The sequence below is a fragment of the Vidua macroura genome, chromosome 1 (genome assembly GCF_024509145.1).
Source record: "Vidua macroura isolate BioBank_ID:100142 chromosome 1, ASM2450914v1, whole genome shotgun sequence".
NCBI lineage: Eukaryota > Metazoa > Chordata > Aves > Passeriformes > Viduidae > Vidua > Vidua macroura.
In genome coordinates, this window is record NC_071571.1 from 138,188,768 (window position 1) to 138,201,576 (window position 12,809).

General features: G+C 35.0%; 1 protein-coding gene across 3 annotated transcripts in view; it reads right to left on the reverse strand.

Moving 5' to 3' along the window:
- CSMD3 (CUB and Sushi multiple domains 3) overlaps window positions 1–12,809 on the reverse strand; it is a 585,002-nt gene that overhangs the window by 356,270 nt on the left and 215,923 nt on the right. The gene's annotated exons all lie outside the window — the stretch shown is intronic.

Sequence of the window (12,809 nt, forward strand, 5' to 3'; positions counted from 1 at the left end):
ACACTTTTTTTTTTACTATCTTAATTACCTGTTTGTTCTCTTTGATGTTCTCTGTCATTAAATATCTGATGCTTGCAAAAAATTTCCAGTAGAGTTAGAAATGTAATTAGAAGAATATAGTCTGGATCTGTTAAAGGAATGTTCAAGTTTGTGTAGATATAGCAGCTTATTTGATTCTTTTAACATATGTAATTCCAGACATATTATTTTTTAAAATCACTTATTTTATTCTTCATAAATTTCTAGTATCTTTACCTTGATCTTAGGATCAAATTTTAATAGAAAATAAAGGAAAAAGATACATAAACATAGATTTTAGAACATCAAATCAGTATTAATGGCTGCCATAAAATATTCTTCTGACAAAATCTATTTTCATCTCACAGCTCTTCAGAAAAGAAATGAAACTGTGGTTTTATAGAAATACAATTAAACTGTGGCTGTAAAGAAATACATGACTGAAAAAGATAGGGTTCAAAACAAATTTCTAGACTTTAGTTCAAACAGGCAATGATTTATACAGATAGCAAAACCTGCAAAATCTATCTAGCCAGAAGTTTTAAAAAATCCTTTTGGTTCTTTTTGTTTTGATGTTGTCCACATTTGTGGGACTAGAGTCAAAATTTCATTTTTATTTCCTTTTGGTAGCAGAATTTAACTTTTTGCATTATTGCATTCTCTTACGATTGTTTTTTCAGCTTCCCTTTTCTTTTTGCTCTCTTTTTTGAACCTCCTTATTGTTATCTCTTTTTCTCTTTTTCTGTATTGTTTATGTAAAGTTGTAAATTTAATCAATTGCTACAGTAAGATGTATACCAAAACACTCTGAAAGTGACAAGCATCACCCAGAAATTTTCAGAGATGGAGGAAGTATGTCATACTTCAGTATACACAAATGCATGTCTCGATGATCTTCCATATGCCTTGGTAAATTTAAGATCACTTTACATTTTTTAAGTAGATAGTGAAAATGTGTTAAATTTATGCATCTTAATTTTATCAAACTGATTACATTTGGAAATCTGAAAATTCAAACAAAATGCCAGACATCTCTAACATTATTTATTTCCTTTCTACAAAAATCAGGACATAGACAGAGCTACTATATATATATATATTTGTCCAAATAATAGAATTTATTACAGCAATATATGTTTGTTGAATAGAAAGGAATATGAAAATTCCAACATAGGCTCACATATGGATATTGTTATTTCAGTTGGTTTACTTAAAGTGAGAAAGTACTTTTTGATAGGCCTGTTATTTTAAGAAAAATAAAAAACCAAAACCAAAACTTAACATAAATGAATGTTAGCAAATGAGAAAGCAGTTATTCAATTTACAAAATAATTATTTTCATAGTCATACTTAGCTTTCTTTTCAAAAGAGATATGCATCAATGTAACATAGATCTGTATAATCAAACATAATCATACAAAAAAAAACCCAAACAATACAACTTAAAAATCCTTCAAGACTCTCAATAATATTGTAGGAATCGACTAATTGAGCAATATAATGCTGGGAATGCAAAACAGTCACATTTATTAACCTCAAAAAGAGTAGCTTTATTTTATTTATAAAGTAAAAAGCCTTGCAAATATTGTCTTACATATTTATTTTCTTTCTAACTTGACTCTGTGAATCATAGTGCAAGAATGTTATTTCCCTTTTTCAAGGATAGGATAACATCAAATAAGCAAATCTGAAAGAATAATTACTATACAGGCTATGTACATTAAAATGTATATAGCAACCACTAAAGAAAATGGTAAATTTAAAATTTAAAGGTTCTGACTTCTAATACTGTTTCTTGTGTCACCATGGATATGCCATGATATTGTGGTGCTCTCATTTATTTCCAACAAAATTAAATTCTCACCTTCCTTTTAATATTAATGTTAGTTGCCTAATGTGTTGTCTTAGGTTGCAAATGGGGGTGTATATTGTATTGCCATCTGTTAGAGGTGGGGCAGTTATCTTCTGTTAATTGGGCAGTTTTCTTTATCTCTTCCACAACCAATCATCCCTCCAGAAAACATCTTTTGTTAATGGGCCATTGCGTCTCACTGCATGACTGATAAAATTACATCATCCCATTGTGAGATGCTTTGCCCAGGGGGAGGAGCCAAGTATTCCTACTTAGGTATAATCTGACAATTGGAAAACCACAGTCAGCCTTTTCCTCCTGTGGATTCCCAGAGGAGCAGCTTTCTTTTCCACTGGATTCCCAGAGGAAGACCAGGCTCACTGGACCTTCAGAGGAAAACTACACCCTTCTATAGGATCACTGCTTCAACAGAACCACATCTGTCACTCCAGGAGCACTGCAGCTACCATTTAATTGGACTGCTACCAACACCCACAGGGTGTCAGGTCATATTTGACTCTGTCATTGTTGTTTTGTATTAGTCCATTTTTATTTTATTTTTATTTTCTCCCTAATAAAGAACTGTTATTCTTAGTCCTATATCTTTGCCTGAGAGCCCCTTAATTTCAAAATTTAATAATTCAGAGGGAGGGGCTTTACATTCTCCATTTCAAGGGAGATTTCTGCCTTCCTTAGCAGACACCTATCTTTTCAAACCAAGACAAAGGTGTTCATTATTATTATTAGCAAGCAAAGTGGTCTTTATAAATCAAATATACACTTTCAGATAGAACAATACCTGCTAAAGCTCAAATTATGTATTGATATGACTGACAGTCATAGTTTTAATATTTTCAGTGAAGTTCAAATACATGGGAAAATAATTAATCTTAAACCCAGTAATAATCTCTTTCACTTGTTCTCAATAGCAAAAATCTTTGTACCACTGCTCTTGAGTGTCTAATATCTGCCCTAAGCAGGCTAATGCCCACATTTTCTATTCTAAATCCAGTATGAAGCATCAAGAAGCTATTTGACTTGAACTTATTACTAGAGATTGCTAAACAAATTTAAAATAATAAATTATCTGATATAGTAACCTTCATTACAGATTATTATTTTAATACAGAAAATTATTTTAATAGCCAATATATGTAATATATTTTTTAATTATCGCATGTTTTTAAACTGATTGGTGCTTGTTAGAAATTATATAGAGTTTTTAGAAAGTTTGTTTATTTACTTGGCAAATGGTAAAGACAAGGTTGCAGAAAAGGTATCTTGAATACAAATCTTAATACTTAAGCATATTTTTTTCATTGTTTAGCTTACGTAAGTCACACAAAATTTATAGAGACTGCAGCCTGTAAGTACAATTTTGCCATTAGTAACACAAGGCCACAGAATTTATGTTGACATCATGTAGGCTTGGCTTGGCCTGATTTTTTTTTCACTATTTTTGATAACTCATAGGTGTCAAGTAACTATTTCTTGAACTGGTGGCACTTCAGAAAAATTGTGCTCTGATACTACTGCATACAGTAATGATCTGATAAAGTTACATAGGTCTTGCATAGCAAGAAACATATTTAGGCTGAGGGAGGCTAATGTGCAACTTGCAGATTTTAGTAAAGGACAATGAGAAAGAAGCAGACTATGTTAAGAAAATATAAAAAAAAGGAATAATTCAACTCCAAGACCAAAGAAGAGGCTCACTTAATGTCCAGGAGTGTCAAACTTCTCCTAACAGATCCTTGGATGCTCTTAATTCATTGTAATCCCTACCCAGGAGCACAGAGAAAAGGGTAAAAATAAGACAAAAGAAATACAGGTGAAAGTAGAAAGGCAGTTCTTAACTTTTATAAGTGTATTTTTATCATTGATGCTTTTCTATATTTGATAATTCAAACTATCAGATCATCATAACATCAATTAGAATAACAATAAATTGTGCTCCTTTTGGCTATAACAAGAATCTCTGGCTAACATAATATTACATAAGTGCATTACAACCCAACTCACTTCTGGTCTGAAGTTCTGTATACCAAACATACACTATTTTTCTATGTACCCCACACCACTGAAGTACTCTCCAATTATTGTCGGGATTCCTAGGGCTCTAATAGGCCTAGACAGGACTGGCCAGCCTTCCCAGGGCCTCTCCCCACCTATGCCTATGGGTCCAAGGCCACAAGGTTAAAGCCATGAGTCCTTGCCCCAGTGATGCCACAGAAGTGCTTGTCCCCCTCTTCCCCTATTCCTGCTCTACCTAGCCATGGGGCTAATGTCCCTGCCTGGCCTTGGCCTGTCCTCTTTTCCATGGAGATGCCCAATACCCAGGGTTTGGTCTGCCTCCAGATGTGCCCAAAGCCTGCTCTGCTCCCTGGCTGGGGTCAGGGGACCAACACTGGCTGAAAAGCCCTGCACTGCTAGCCTCAACCCTGATCCCTGAGCTCACCAGCCTTCAGGGAACAGTTCACCTGTGCTTGTCTCTTATTCACGATGAAAAATACAATGCCTATGAACAAAGCAATACATTTAATTTAACAAGAAGTGTTATTTTGCCCTTATTTCTCACTCAGAATAAATAATCTCTAAGCAGAATAAATCTTAATTATAAAGCAAAGCGAAGTAGAATTATTTACAAAGGAAACTACCGTCTTTTATGTTTTGGTTTTATCTAAAAGGTCAGGACAGACTAAAAAATAATACTTTTAAAGAAAGGTCAGGACCTAAGTGAGATGAAAACAATTCTCTGGCAAGGAAAAAGGTTTCTTCAGTATAAAAACTGATTCAAAATCCACTTAGAGTTTACGGAGATAAAACTATTCCTGCAGAACATTGTGTGCTGTCAGCATCAAGTGGGCAGTAAGTGAACTTTTAAGCTAAGAAGTGACATCCAGTGCAAAACAAGAGCTTTGCCTGAGGAAAATCTTCTCTGTGAGAGGACCCCAGTGATCCATTAGACAACAATTTCAAGATGTCCTAAGGTAAATGCTTACACACTAAAATTTCAAAATCATTTTAAGAGGAATTACATATGCATTGCCTTAGTGAGCATTTCAGGCAATTTTGCACCATAATACAATGATAAAAATGATAGTGTTCTTGTTCAATAGCCAAAATTGTTTCTAATATCCATAAAAGCTTGGTTACTACAAGTATCTTTCTCACTTTTATGTTGCACAGAGAAATGCTGACAAAGAAAACTTCTACAGGAAAAAATATATTGGCAAATCTAAAAACATGTTAATTTGACACTATCTTACATAACATCCTAGCAGATAAACTCACGAAATGTGTGTTAGATGAATCAGGTTAAGTGAATGAATTAGTAAGGTCACTGAGATGGATCAAGAACAGGCTGAATTGCCACTCAGAGGATTGTGATCAGCAGAGTAAAAACCACTTGGAAGACTGTACTTAGTGATGAATCCCAGGGTCCAATATTGGGTCCAATCCTATTCAACTAGTTTTTCAATAACCTGGATGAAGGGATTGAATGTACCCTCAGCAAGTTTGCTGATGATATGAAACTGGGAGGAGTGACTGATACACCTGAAGGCTGTGCTGCCATTCAACAGGAAGAGTGTGATCAGCAGATCGAGAGAGGTGATCCTCCTCTCTACTTGGCCCTAGTGCAGCTACATCTGGACTGTTGTGTCCAGATCTGGGTTCCTCAGTACAAGACAAGGAACTACTGGAGAGGGTGCAGTGGAGGGCAAAATAGATGATGAGGGGCCTGGAGCATTCCTCTTATGAGAAGAGACTGCAAGAGCTAGAACTGTTTAGTTTAGAGAAGACTGAGAGGGAATCTGATCAATACATGTAAACATCTCAAAGGTGGGTGTCAAGAAGACATTGCCAGACTCTTCTCATTTTTTAAATGAAATATTATCTTACTTGAAGTAAAAAAAAAAAAAATTAATTAAAATTTTAGAATTAGATCTCTCTGGATCCATACACAGTATCAGAACTAACTGTCAATAGTGGTGTTCGAAATAGTGGGAATTCTGAAAATAAGATCTTTAAATTTGGAGACGGTCAACAAAATGTAACATTTTTTCTCCTCTACAACTTTATTAGAACAAAGTCAATGTCATTCTGTGCACTGTAATTGTGTGGGTGTATAACTGTGAATAAAAGTCCTCTCAAGGGTGCAAAGGTGAAAAAGAATCTGTTTAGAATATATACCTCAGTATGAGATAAAGTAAAGCTGAAAGACCCAGGAGTATGAAAATCCACTAAAACCATTTACTTATATGACGGTGTATGCAATTTAAGCTCTTGTTATGCCTGGAGGGGAAAAAAAAGTACTTCTGAGAGGCTCTGGTAATTTCAGTCTATGAAGAGAGGATTCCTTTCATTCCTTTCTCCTGCATCTATTGGAAAATCAGGTAGCCATCTACGCTGTATTGACAAAAGAATTTCAAGGTCTTAAAAGTCACAGATTTACAATTCTGATAACTAAGTATCTCTCTTAAAAAATAAATATCTGTCATCTGTCAAATATATTATCAATGAAAGCAACAACTTATTTGCACTGGCCAATGCAGAACATACAGCCCTTGTCAAAGTAGTAGATTTCTACAAATGCACTCAAGTGATGCAGTACCTTTCTTTCTCCTAGAGAATCTCAAGACCTTGAATGTTCTAGTATTAAAAAAAAAAAAAAATTCAGTAAGTGATTAGTAAATGCCAACTGAGATTAAAAACCCACATCAGTGTGTCCGTAGTTGCACAGGGCATACAAATGATTAGAATAAATGCAAATCTAGCCATTGCTTTCAGAGGAATGTAGTGTTTTAAATAATTTAAAAGCACACATCTAAGACAGGATATAACAGATGGCTATATACTGTTTCTTCCTTCCCTTCTTCCAGTTTCTATGCCAGAATGGCATGGTGTCCTGGTTCTTGCTATGATAGAGTGAATTTTCTTCCTTATTGCTTTTATAGTGCCATATTTTGATTTTAGGATGAGAATAGCGCACTGATGTTTTAGTTCTTGCTGAGCAGTGCTCACCATGAGTCAAGGATTTTTCAGCTTCTCATGCTACTCTGCTAGCAAGGAGGCTGAGTGTGCACAAGAAGCTGAAAAGGAACACAGCTGGGAGAGCTGACCCCAGCTGGCCAAAGGAATATTCTATACCACATGACATCATGCTGAACAGGGGATGAGGCAACTTGTCTGGGAGGCAGCAACCACTGCTCAGGGACTGGAATGAAATTGGTTGGCAAGTGGTGAGTTGCTTTGTGCATCACTAGTTTTGCATATTCTTTTATAATTATTTCCTAATGAAACTACTACTTTTCCATCATGTTCTGTTGTGTTAAATTTGCTTTATCTCAATCCATGAGTTTTACCTTTTTTCTGACTCTCCCCACTGTCTCACTGGGACAAAACGTCCACTTAGTGTTTAGGTGTCTGACATACTAAACACACAATGTGATCTCCTGTAAGTTCTAACTTGCCAGTGCCACACAGATGTCTCTTCTACTCTAGAACACCTCTACCCAACATCTACCATGTGGTCACTCTGAAACCCACGCTGGCAGGATTAGCAAGGTATGGGGAAGGCTCAGTTACCCATACATAAATTTGAATTGGAGAAATTTTTTAATTTCATAACATACATCTTGGTAACACCTTGGTTTGTCTGCCCAAAGAACTTCTGCACTTCTGCCATTGCCAAAGAAATACATGGGGTATCTTGGGTGATTTCTGTGATGCATCAGTGCACATATGTTGTAGCCTGAATTGCTGCTAATAAAGTCCAGGGTAAAGAAGCAGAAAGGGCCTTTGCATGGTATCCACAGATGTTTAATTCAGCCACACGGTGAGATGTTCAGAGTCCCAGGCACACACACACACACATGGAGGGTCCAGGTTTTCTCTCTCTCAAAGGGCACAGGGGTGACCCTGGTCTCGGGGCAGTACAAGGATAAGGGCCAGTCAGGGAATAGGAAGGGAGTGGCTCAGGGACATAGGAACAGACATAGGAACTGGGGAAGGAGCCAATGGGGGTCTTAACAGCTTTTTGAGGGAAGCTTCTTGTGTCTCCCCAACCCAGGGGATGCCCCCCTGGGTCTCCACACACATATATACAGGCACAGTGCTTCACAGCTCTCCAGCTTCAATGGGTATGCAGATACCTATAGGTGTTTAAACAAAAATCTTTCCTATGTCTCTGTTACAGCTGCTAGTCTTTCAGCAGTAGTGCAGTGTAGTGTTTGTTGCAATAGCTTTTGAGATAAGAAATGAATGACAAAATCCTGATTAAATTGCCTAAAGTTGTGAAAAAAGTGATAAAGACAGTTTTCCCGTTCTGCCAACTCTAGCCATGATGTTGTAAGGCAGATTAGTACTATTGTTCTTTACCTAATTGGCAATTGTTTTACATTCTTTCTGAAAGCAAAACCAAGAAAAAAATTAAGAAAAGCTAACTCCATAAATAATTTATGGATGAAGATACATTTCTATTCACAAACAAAATGACAGAAAGAAAAAGAAAGTAACAATAGAAAATCAAGCAGAGCAAGAAGAAACTTCAACATCTTTTTCTTCATATTTCATCCCACACTCAAGGTGCTCACATTTATCCAACCTCAGCTCCACATAGTTGGCTGTAAAATATGAAGGAGAGTAACCATTTGCATATTTTTAAATATGAGCAAGACAACTAAATTTTATTCTGTTCTGAAATGCTCATAGATATATTTCATAGCTTCATTTGCATTTTCCTATAAACAAATATTCTTAATGAATGGCAAATGTGTTTGTGCACTCAATTTATGTATTTGATACTATTTTGCTCAGAGTGAAGCATGAGTTTGCACATGGCTTAAACAGAGGTAAAAAACAAGGGAAGGAAACAAAATCAGTTAAGAAATTGATTTCACAAGTGAAATGATTAGCAATTGTAGGGCTACTGTTGAAACCTTCCAGAGCTTAAAGGAGGATGAAGGTAGAGAGTGAGAGGAAAAGGATGTTGGATCTAAAAAGATAGCAAAGTTATAGATGCTTAAAGTAATATTTAACTACCAGAAAATGAAGATTTTTATGAAGATTTTTTTTTCCTGAAAACCTTTTCTGAATCTGGGTATGCTTGATATAAAGATTGAAGTTTGTGTATGCCAGTCAGTAAGACCAGATGCTGTGAAGCTAACTTAATCCCTTAGGTCTACTTAGATAATATTATGAATTCATACATAAATTATGGAGTGCTAAAAGTAACCAAAAGAAAGCAGCAACCAAAAGGAACTGGAAATGGAAGTAGTAAAAGAGCACAACTAATTTTAGAAACAGCGAAAGAGGATTACTGGCGCCAAGAAACAGTGAAGCAGCTGCTTCAAGAAGATCCAAAGAAGCTTTTGTTCTACTTCAGCCAACAGTTTCTGATTCAAAGGGAGTTCTAACAAGGCAACAAGAAGAGAAAGCATCAAGGCAAGGAACTCTCAGTGAATAGAAAGAAGTGCTGAAACACAGATGACCAGACAAGCAAGAATATGTGGGTTATAACACCACAGCCTAGGCAGGGAAATATTTTCATTCTCCTCTAAATGAAATTTCTTATTGAAATTTCTCTTCTAACCACATTGGTTATTGTTTACCAATGTCTTTTAAATATTGTATAAATGAATACCTTTCATGAATAAAATTGCCTATTAAAGTAAAATAATACACAAAATTCACACCACTGTGTACTTCAACAAAGCTGAGAGCTTCCCAGTTTCATGTACCTCATCAGATTTCATTTTTTCTGTATAAGTCAATTTAAAAAAACTTTAAAGGTCTTAAAGGCCCATGCCTATTTGCAAGGTCTTAAACAGAAAATTAGTAATCTGTGGTAGAATAGAGGAAGGGAAAGTGTTTGGAATGACAATAAGCTTTCAAAAGAGGAGAGTAAATGTGCTTTTCATAATTTCTTTACTATTTGTCTTTGTTTTCCAACATCCAAAATTTACCAACACCCAACAACCCAAATTAAAGTTTTTATAATAAGGCCATTTTTTCCAGAACAGTAGTTGATGAGTGATTTGCCACATCTTCATTCCAGCCATGAAATTTCTCAACTCTTGTTCTTCCTATTTTCTGCCCTATTGTACTCTGTCGTTGCATGCCCCCACCCAGGTAATAATTAGCATTGACTCCATGATTCTCAGAAGGCTGATCAATCACTTTATTATACTATACTTATTAAGAAACCCATCTCCGTGACAGACAGTCACGATATAGGTGGACCCAATTGGTCCTTGAATCCAAACACCATGACCAGTGGCCAATTAAGAAATCATCCTTTGGTAAAAAAATCTCCATAACACATTCCACATGTTCACAACAACAGGTACAGCAAGTGAAGATAAGAACTGTTTATCATTCCTTTCTTTGATCTTCTCACAGTCTTCCCCAGGATAATGCCTGGGAAAGTTGTATGTTGCTCTCTGTGGCCAGAAAGCTGCTGCCACAGTACTCTGAGGATGGAGTGAGTGAGTGAGTGAGTGAGTGAGTGAGTGAGTAGTGGTGAGAGGGCCTCATTGCTACTCAGGGTTAAACCATGACCCAAATACACTAACAAAATGTGCACTAGTGCAAACAAAATCAGAAAACCAAGGGAGTGATTAGTTGAAAGGGGTACTGCAGTGCCACACAGTGATAGACTAAAATTATGCAGTGTTCTGAAGTTCAGAATTTGACGTCCAAGTCCTTAAAAATATGTAATAATAGGATAAAGAAAATTAAACTAGAGGAAGTACTAAGAAATTAGTAATTCTGTTTATAGTGGTAATATATAGCAAATACTATGTTTCAGGAACTCAGAAAGAAGTTGCAGTCAATCTACATCAATTAAGCAGGGGAAGGACCGAGGTTTTAACACAGCTACTATTATGTAGCACTCTGATAAAAAAAAAAAAAAAACAAAACAATTTAAAGAATTAACATATTCCCTCTCAAAAGTAATGCAGAAAAAAACTCTTGAAAATAAAATCAAGCCCTTGTACTACATGACATTTTGCAATGCTTTAAAATTTTTATCAGTTATCTGATTTTCAGAAAACTCATGTCAGAAAATAAGTGAAATTGCAGTTTGAAAATTGTCATTACAAAAAAGCTTAAAGTTATTTCTAACTGAAAAAAAATTAAGGTTACAGTTCTCAAAAAACTGAAATATTTTGTGCTTTATATTTAATGTTTAATTTCTAAATGTTGGAAGGTTTTTAATATATCCCATCCCTAGAAGTGTTCATGGCAGAGTTTGAGCAGCCTGGTCTAGTGGAAGTGTCCCTGCTCATGGCACAGGGATTGGAACTAGATGATCTTAAAGGTCCCTTCCAACCTAAACCATTCTTTGATTCTATGATATTTATTTAATTTCCTTACACTCTCTCCTTTAGTCTACCATTAACCTACCAGAAAATACACATCCCCTATTATCTGACCATGTGTTTTTCTATTTTCTACTATCAAGGTTATTTTTTATTGATCATATAGGCTTGAGTATGCACATTTAATTCCTTTACATGCTGAATTTTTTTACTGCCTACATTTATTTTAGAGTTGCAAAAGACATTTTCTTCATTTTAATTATGGTGGGCTGTTGCAGCATTTAACAAGCTGGTATTTAGTCCATTTTAACATGCATTCAGCAATACACAATTAAATATTAAATAAGCAAACCAAAATAGTAAAACCACTATTATTTAATCACTACATTCTAAGGTAGTAAGGAGAAATAGAAGACACACAGCAAATTCAAATCTCCCATACCTACCAACTCACACGTTTTATGGGTCTTGGATGAAACACATTTTTAAAAATAAACATAAGCCTGTTCTCTTTCATTAGCTATTGCCTCAATATTTTTGGCAGGAATGCATGTATGTTTACCATGAGACATGGTTTGTTCTTCTTTTCTCACTAGCTCAAAAGAAACAGCTCAACAATCCAAAACACTTCACTTAAACCACCAAAATAGTTATCACATGGTTTCTTAATTGTGGGGTAGATTTATTAGAGAGAATTCCTACTTCCTATCTTTTTACAGTCCCATAAGCTAGCAACTTAGTAAAGAGTTTGGTTTATCATATGTGGTATTAAAGGTATCATGAAAAAAATGAGTCAGTGTTTTCATAAATCATTATAGCAGCCCTGAAGCTATATTAAGAAAGCTTCTTTCATATAAATTCACTTAGAATACACATTCCAGAACATCTATGAACTCAGGAAGTCCAAATAAAGATATAAAATACCTACTGAAAATAGTAATAATTTTTTTCTGTTCTTGTTTAGAATATACTATCTGAGGCAAGTACATAGAGCTGTAAAACTTGCTAATATCAAAGATCAAATTAAAAACATTAGTCATAGGCTTTTGATAATTGCAATTTTTGCATTACTTGACTAATTTTATCAGACTCTGCAAAACTTTATATAACTAACTTCTTCCTATGCAAGATTTTCTATAAGAAACTGTAAAAGAAATTCTTGAACTAGATCTTGATAGGAATGCTATGATTTGTTTTTCATCAGATAAATGGAAAAAGCACAAAAACACAACAAGGGTTTACTGTTCCCTGAAGATCCATTGATACACTGTGGATATTGAAAAATATTATTTATGGTATTACCTTGCACTATTGACATTTAGTTTTCATTAGCACTTTATCATTAGAATGACCTTGTTTCAAACAGTGACTTTCCCAAAATTATGCTTCAGATGCTTTGACTCTTACTCAAAATAAATGTTTGTTCATAAAAACTGTGGGCAAGAATCTTTCTGGTTAATTAAACCTTTGATAATGCAAAGCATTCCAAAACACAGTAAAAAGTAATAGTGATTAAATGCTATTTTAGTAAACAGAAACTTACTCCTTTACAACTACGACTAATACAACTATAGAGACATTCCCATGATTTAATGATAAAGACATTCTCTCTG